Consider the following 8,224-nt stretch of genomic DNA (forward strand, 5'->3'; position numbering starts at 1 on the left):
TTTTAGCTATTATACTAGTCCACAAAAAACTCCACCTAAATTTAAAAGGACTCGACAAAATTTGATAAAGATTCAAAACAAGTGAATGGTTGATGTGGTGAATTATTTAAACTAATAGATGATTGTTTTTACCTCAAAAACTCGAAAAGCCTATTTATTTGACGAGTTATTTGAAATTAATGGATGGTTGTTTGCCAAATTTATGAATTGTACATAGACTATGATTAATTATACCAGTTACAATTATTTCTAAAGGAAAAAAAATCAAATTTAAAATTAAATAAATCTTATCTATGTTAGTTCTAAATATGTTATTATTTTATTAAAAAAATTGAATTTAATATTTTATTATTTTAAATAAATCTTACCCTTGTTTTATTATTTTATTCAATGGCTAGTTAGTTTTAAATATGTTATTATTTTAATAAAAAAATTGAATTTAATATTTAATATTTTCTTCTGCAACCCCTCCTCCTTCAATGTACAATAAAATAAATCTAATTAAGTTTTAACATTCAGATATGTTACATCGATCATCCCAATTGGTGCAATGTTTGCAATGACTCTTTGTTGGGAAATACTGCTTATCTCTATATATCTGTTGCCTTTGCTCAAATGTTGAAAGCAATTAGTAAGTATTGATTATCCCTCTTTTTTAATTAATCCTTCTCCTTAGGAATGATTGTTGACTCGAGGATTCATATAACTATTGTTGTTACCTCTGTTAGTGATAGCACGTTTGATTTCTGACTGAGATCTGCAGTGCCAGTAGCTGTTTTCATTCTTGGAGTTGCAACTGGACTTGAAATGATGAGCTGTAGAATGCTTTTAATAATGTCAGTGATAAGTTTTGGTGTTCTAGTGGTTTCATATGAGGAGATTGATATTAACTGGATTGGTGTGATTTACCAAATGGGAGGTGTTGTCGGGGAAGCTTTGAGGCTTATATTCATGGAGATTTTTGTTAAAAGGAAGGGTCTCAAACTAAACTCTATTTCTGTCATGTACTACGTTAGTCCCTACAGGCATGTATTTTCATCTGCCAAAGTTCAATTGTTATCATTATTTCTTTCACCATTTGATGTTTGTATACAGAACCTTTTTACCATGTGAACGGAATCATAGTTCTTGTGTAGTGCTCTTTGCTTGTTCATCTGTGGATTTTTCTAGAGAAGCCAAAGATGGATGCCCAAGGGACATGGAGCTTTCAACCTGTTATCCTGACACTCAACTCTCTCTGTACTTTTGCTCTCAATCTATCAGTTTTTCTTGTGATCTCGCATACAAGTGCTTTGGCAATTCATGTTACTGGAGTTGTCAAGGATTGGGTGGTTACTATCAGCCCTTCTGTTTGCCGATACAATGTTGACAATGATAAATCTGTTTGGTTATGGCATTGGTAATTTTTCGATAACAAGTACTTTTGTTTTGGGTTTTCACTATAGTCTATTGTCTCAAAATTTGACATTAGTATTATGATATTTATTTGTATATTCAGTATATCCTTTGTATATTCTCAATGTTGTACTATTTATATTCTAGTATTATAGATTGTTCACATTGGAAATCAATTCCAAGAAAGTAGAACAAAAAACTGCAGTCTGTCATATTTTAAAAAGGGCATTGTATAGGTGGTTATCCTTTGTATTATCCATAAAAATTTATTTTTCTCAGAGCTTTATAAAAAATTTGCATTTTCAATGTTATGGAATTCACATTTTCTTGATGTGGGTACTGTTGCTTAACTAACCATTGAGATATGCCTTTTTTTCATATTTTCACTGGGGCAATGCTTAGCATATTGTGTGTTGCATTTGGTTTTCTCTTTTTCTTCTGCTTTTTAATGTATTATTTTTTTTCCCATTCTTTGATAAAAAAAATACTATTGTTTATTTCATCTGTATTTCAAATAGTGATTGTGCTTAGGATCTGGATGAGTACCCTATTGATCACTCAGAAAAGAAATTTCAATTTTAATGTACTGCAATAATATTTCTGCTGTCTTTAATACTATTTGTGCAGGACAAGAAGATATGTGATTTAACTTTGTTTTTTATTAGACATGTGATTTCATGAAATAGAGATTACCTATCTAGGAAGCATGGACATGCCTCCTAGTTCAGCATGTCTATGTCTGACATGTGTCCAATTAAGCCCTTTTTTTTTTTTTTTTTTATAAAAAAAAAACAGACATGCTAGCATGTGTGAGGCACATCTGTGGCCTTGGTTCAAGTTTGGGAAAAAATAGAGTCAAATGAAAAGAAATTTTTTATACCAACTAATTACTCCATCAGGGTTTTTAATTTATCAAACCATAAAGACTAATACTTTCCAATTTGTTTGTGAATCCTTATGCCTTCTTAAAATATACTTTAGGGTGTTCTCTGTTATATTTTCAATTTTTTTGTCTCCATTTTTTGAAAATTGTAGTTTTAGTATGTCCGTATTATGTTGCATCTGCATCTTGTTTTTACATCTGTGTTTCTTAGATACCTATTGACCTAGTGAAGAAATATGTTTTTTTATGTAGCCATTACAGGTGTAGCACCACAAGTTGAAAAAGGAAGCTTCTCGAGGCTCCTCTGATGAGTCTCAACATGCTGAATCTACGCCATTAACTTCATCCTCAATTACTGAAGGTAGATAAATAGAAAGCGGTCTCACAGTTTAGTCCGAGGGATGCAAGTTTAGTTGTAAAAATTGTTCAATCTGACTTTGCCCTCAAAGTATAAGGAGTTTGAAGTAAGATTTGTGGTACACATTCTTTGACCCTGAGAAGCCATCGGGTATGCAGAATTTTGATTTGATAAGGCTCATTTTGTATGTTCTTTGCTTTTTTATGTTGATTGTTACACTCTTTTGGTCTCATTTGTTAAATTAAATCATTGACATTGTTTGAATTGAAAATTATTGATTGTTCATTTCCTTTTAGGTTCATAATGTTCTTCATTTTGTTGCAAGCGGCTGGTTATACATATGTTATAGAAAGTGGATGCTTTTGTTGTTTTAGTTTGTATATATTTTAGTTTTGAGTGTTGTTGAAAGATGCTTTTCTCTAATTTTATCACTCTTATATTTATGCTAATGGTTGTTCAGCTTGATCATAGCACTTTATATGTAGTTTCTAATAATAATGAAAATGCTTTCATGTAGTCCCCGCAACAACCCACAACCCACAAACGTAGAATGTGGGTTTTATGCAATGAGGTATATGAAAGACCTCATTAGAGATCAAAGCATCCTAAATAACTTACATCACACAAAAAAAGTGTGATCTTTAACTGTTTTTGTAGTAGTGTATGCTTTAGAATCTTCTCTCTTTTCACGTATGTTATTGTGCTTTATGTACACAATTTTCCTTGTAGTTACTTGGCTTAAAACTATCATGTTTATTTTCTTGGACTTCTTATCTTATTTTTTAAATCAGCTGCAGTGTCCACCATATATTTGAATCCCTCCACAAGGAAGGTTGTTTGCATACATACCCAACAATTTCTATAACAATGTAAAACATAACACTTTAGGTTTGAAAATAGGACATAAATCTAGATTACGACAAGGCTCACACCACTTAAATACAGCCCCCAAAGCAGACCCTACTCACACCACCTAAACACAACCCCCAAAGCAAGTCCCATCAATTGCTAGAACCCATTAAAATCTGTCAGTTATGTCTTTAGCATTATATTTGCTTACTGGTAGTTTAAATTGTAGATTGTGGTCAAATTTTCATATTTGCAAATCTTATATCTTTGACTTCACTTTTAGTCCTTTTGTTTTCCACTATTACAGCTTTATTATTTGGAATCAATATATTATCCACTTTGTGAAGAAAATAACCAAAAAATTAAAATAAAATTAGTTTTAGTACTGCTTTAAGGGCAATGACATTGAGATTATGCTAACATCAAGTTCAATATTAATCTTGATTTTTGCTAATAAAATCTCATAATCGCTTATGTATACGGTTAATTAAAATAAGAAAAAAATTTAAGAGAAATAAGAAATGAAGAAACTAAAAGGAAATTAATAGAATCCAAGTTAGAACTGTGTATAAAGACACAACACATAAGCAGCCACCTCTAACAAATGGCCTAACAGATGGCACTCTAACCTTATTCTTGTGCAGTCCATATCAGCCTTTAGTATGGATGCAACCTAGTTGGGAATAAGCAAAACCAAATGCTTGATGTTACCAGCAACAGTACCAAAAAATCCAAGTAGCATTAAACACTTTGTGGCATGATTGCTACTGTATTGGGTCTGGTTTGATTGTTGTGTTTGGGTGCTGATTTGTGGTGCTTATATGGTAGGTTTGATGTTCTTAGTTTAAGTCTTAAGTATTGTTTGTTGCTTTTAGCTCGACTTTGAAACAGGGGAAGCAAGGTTCTGTTAGTGTTTGTTGTTTTGACTGTCTTTTGTTGTTGTAGTTGACTTCATGCCAACCAAAAGTAAGCATAGAAGTAAGAACAAAATATTTTTTTTTTTAGTATTTATGCTTGAAAATAAGCATTTAGAGGGAAAAATCATGAAATAGTCACGGAAAATACCCAAGAATCAATACTAACAACTTAGTAAGGATTAAACTAACTTGTAGAAACTCATGGAACAATCATAGGATTCCCTATTTAAAATTAAGCTCAAATCTGCATTTTTTGAACACCTTTTTTTTTTTTGGGTACATTTTTTGAACACTTGAGGTTGAAAATTGGCATCCAGAGGGAAAATTTTGAATTAGCCATAGAAATACCCAATGATCAGTTCAAACACCTTAGTAAGGACCAAAGTGACTTATACAAACTCACCGAACAAGCACTAGACTCCCGATTTGAAAATTTAGCTCAAACTTGCATTTTTTTTTTGGGTGAGTATCAAACTTGCATTTATTGAACTCTTTAGCTTTAAAATATGGAAAACAGTGTAATAATCATGAAAATGCCCAGGAATTGGTTTGAACTCCTTATTAAGGACATAAGTGACTTGTAAAAACACATAGTATAACCACGAGACTTTTGGTTTGGAAACTCACAATATGAATGGAATGTATGCTAGTTCAAGGGATGGCAGCTTAGGGGGTGTATATTGGTTTTTTTCCTTTCTATGTTTATTTGTAGTTGTTTTATTATGTTTTGGTTAGTTGCTCATCAATTGGGTATGATGCTTGCATAATAGTGGACCACCTTTGATTCCAATTTCCAAGTTTCACTGAACCATTCTAAATGACAATAAAAGTCATCATGTTGCTTGATTGTTTTCAATATTGGTAGGTTCATATGTGTTCATTTCACATGATTCACTTGCCCCAGTTAGATCAGCTGTTTTTTGTGGTTTAGGACAGATGAAAGTCCAATATTAAAAAAATGCATTTTTGCTAAATTGGTTTATAAAATAAAATTATTTATATATTAGTTTAGTTGTAATTGATAATATATTAATGTTTTCCTTTTTTATTTTCTTTGCAGATTGATTTTTGATGACATTTGGAAGCATACTTGCCAATCAAGATCAAGTGTTGATATTTTTTGTGGACTAATACTTAGTTCTACTCGTAAATCAAGATCAAATGTTATTTTTTTTGTCGATTGATACTTAGTTCATTTTGAGATTAGTTGTGATAGTGTTTTTGTTATACTTAATGAATTATTATTAAATTTTTTTGATGGATATATTTTGATTTATAATATATATTGGTTATTGAATTGTTTTGTGGAGTGGTGTATAATAGCCAGTGGATTTGTTAGTATATTTGAAAACTATTGAGATATGAGCAGAGATATTTGTGAAATAATAATTTAAATTAAATTATAAAATATGGAACAAGTTTAGTGACGAATTTGTTTCGTCATTTGTACTTGTTATTATGACAAAGTGATTATTCGTCGCCAATAAACAATTTTTGTGACAAAATTTATTGCAGCCTATATATGAAAGTTTTCATTGATTTTGTTATTTGGTGACTAAAAATTTCGTCACGTATATATATATTTGTGACGAAATATTACATCTTACTGTGACGAAATTATTTCCTCATTAATGATCAACATGTGTGACGAAAAATTTCGTCACCTTTACATGTTACTGTGACGAAATTATTTCCTCATCAATAATCCACATGTGTGACAAATTTATTCGTCAACTAAAGTTATAAATATGGTACTGAATAACTATTTGATGACGAAAATGAGAATTTTTAACGACAAAATGTTGGTTTATTGGTGACAAAAAATTTCGTCACTAAAGTAATTTCATTGGTGACGAAATTATTTTTCGTCACAGTGGTTTTTAGTGACAAACATTCAATGACGAAACCAGTGACGAAAATATTTCCTCACAAATATCTATAGTGACGAAATTAGCTTTTCGGAGACAAAAAAATTTCGTCATTCAAGACCCAACTTGTTGTAGTGGTTTGCATGCATTTTATCGCGCTATCTTGCGCACCTCATCGCACTGTTTTCTGCACATTACTTGCATTTTGTCACGCTATCTTACGCACCTCATCGCACAGTTTTCTGCACATTACTTGCATTTTGCATGCATTTTATCGCGCTATCTTGCGCACCTCATCGCACTGTTTTCTGCACGTTACTTGCATTTTGCATGCATTTTGTCGGGCTATCTTGCGCACCTCATCGCACTGTTTTCTGCACATCACTTGCATTTTGCATGCATTTTGTAACGCCCTCAAAATAACAACATTAAACCCATCAGATAAGACATGCATTTACATATAAACTAACCACATTCTTTATTCATTAGAGTTCCATTACATAAATATTACATGTTAACATCAAAGCAAAATGCCCTACGGGCTTACAGCTTTCCAAGTTAACACTTGGTTACAACAAAAGAGTACTAACTCGTTTACACATTAAGCCCTTGGCTTGAAGTTACATGTAATACATCAAAAGTTAAGCGACAAAAGTATGTCCGCCTCTAGCCTCCCAACTATGTCCTTGGAGGTGGCATGCTTCCTGCACCTGAAAATGATATTCCCATATAGGGTGAGCCACAGCCCAGTAGAAATACACTAAACCAACCATGAACAATGACTAAAATATTAGCAATTGATAGATGGTCAACGCTGATACAATCACATAAATCACATATTTATGTCATACGACTTATGAGTCCAAGTTTCCTTTCATTTTCTCTTTTTCAACAGATAAGCATGCTAGCTCTATCTTCATTTCCACAGATATGGATCAAAACTATATCCCACATTCAGATAAGCATATAAGCTATATCCATATTCTACAACAGATAAGTGTAACCACAATATCCACAGATAAGCATATGAGCTATATCCACACATCACAAAGATAAGCATATAAGCTCTATCTTCACTTCTTTAGATAAGCATATGAGCTGTATCTACGGAGTTCATCCCCTATCTTCTCCCAACACTATCCGGTTTAGAGGTACATCCCCTATATTCCCCTAAACCGCGGAGTACATCCCCTATCTCCTCCTCTACACATAACGTATACAAACACAATGGTTCTATATACAATCACTCAATACATATAGTTAATGTATTCTATTAACCGTCAAATTCCATGACACATTTCATTGATTAGTTTTAGTTTGCCTAATCATCATGCATTGTCTACAACAATCACGACTATCCTCCACCGATAGCCCAAAGCAGTTATTTCTAAACAGAAAATAAATGCATAATGGATATTCAATCAACATTTCATTTCCTCATTCTTCTCAATTAATTATCCCAATTAATTAAACAATGTAATTAGGTCAATTCCCATAATTAACATTTCAACCCTTAGGTCCCATTTTCATCAATGATTTAACATCAATTCCATTTCTCTATGCCAAACATGCATCTAGGTTTATTATGAATAAAACCCCAACTTTTGTAAAATTGCACAAAAGCCCCAAACTTTCACAAAATTACCAAACCAACCCCAACATCTCAATATACCAAAATTTAAAGACAAAATCCATAGAGAGGAGTAGGATATCCCTACCTCGAAGTTTGAGCCAAAAAGGAGATGAAGACTCGAAGATCAACTTGCTCTAAATCCAAACTTTTTCCGATTAAAACAAAGCTCTCAATGCCCTCTATCTTTTTAACAAAGGCCCTAGGCTAGAATCACACTCTAGGGAGATCAATTCTTAGAGAGAATATAAGTGTAGAGAGAGAGGGTCTCGGATTTAGGGTTTAAAAGAAAAAGAAGGTGAAAAAGTGATGTTTAAAATCGCT

The 8,224-nt window shown here is 32.3% G+C and overlaps 1 long non-coding RNA gene across 1 annotated transcript; it reads left to right on the plus strand.

Annotated features, from left to right (window-relative positions):
- Positions 1-519: 519 nt before the first annotated feature.
- LOC114265121 (uncharacterized) lies at positions 520-4,007 on the plus strand. The gene is made up of 3 exons (XR_014328661.1): positions 520-631; positions 764-1,399; positions 2,531-4,007. It is a non-coding gene; the product is annotated as an uncharacterized LOC114265121 (long non-coding RNA).
- Positions 4,008-8,224: the final 4,217 nt, after the last annotated feature.

The sequence above is a fragment of the Camellia sinensis genome, chromosome 5 (genome assembly GCF_055761805.1).
Source record: "Camellia sinensis isolate YWXY chromosome 5, ASM5576180v1, whole genome shotgun sequence".
NCBI lineage: Eukaryota > Viridiplantae > Streptophyta > Magnoliopsida > Ericales > Theaceae > Camellia > Camellia sinensis.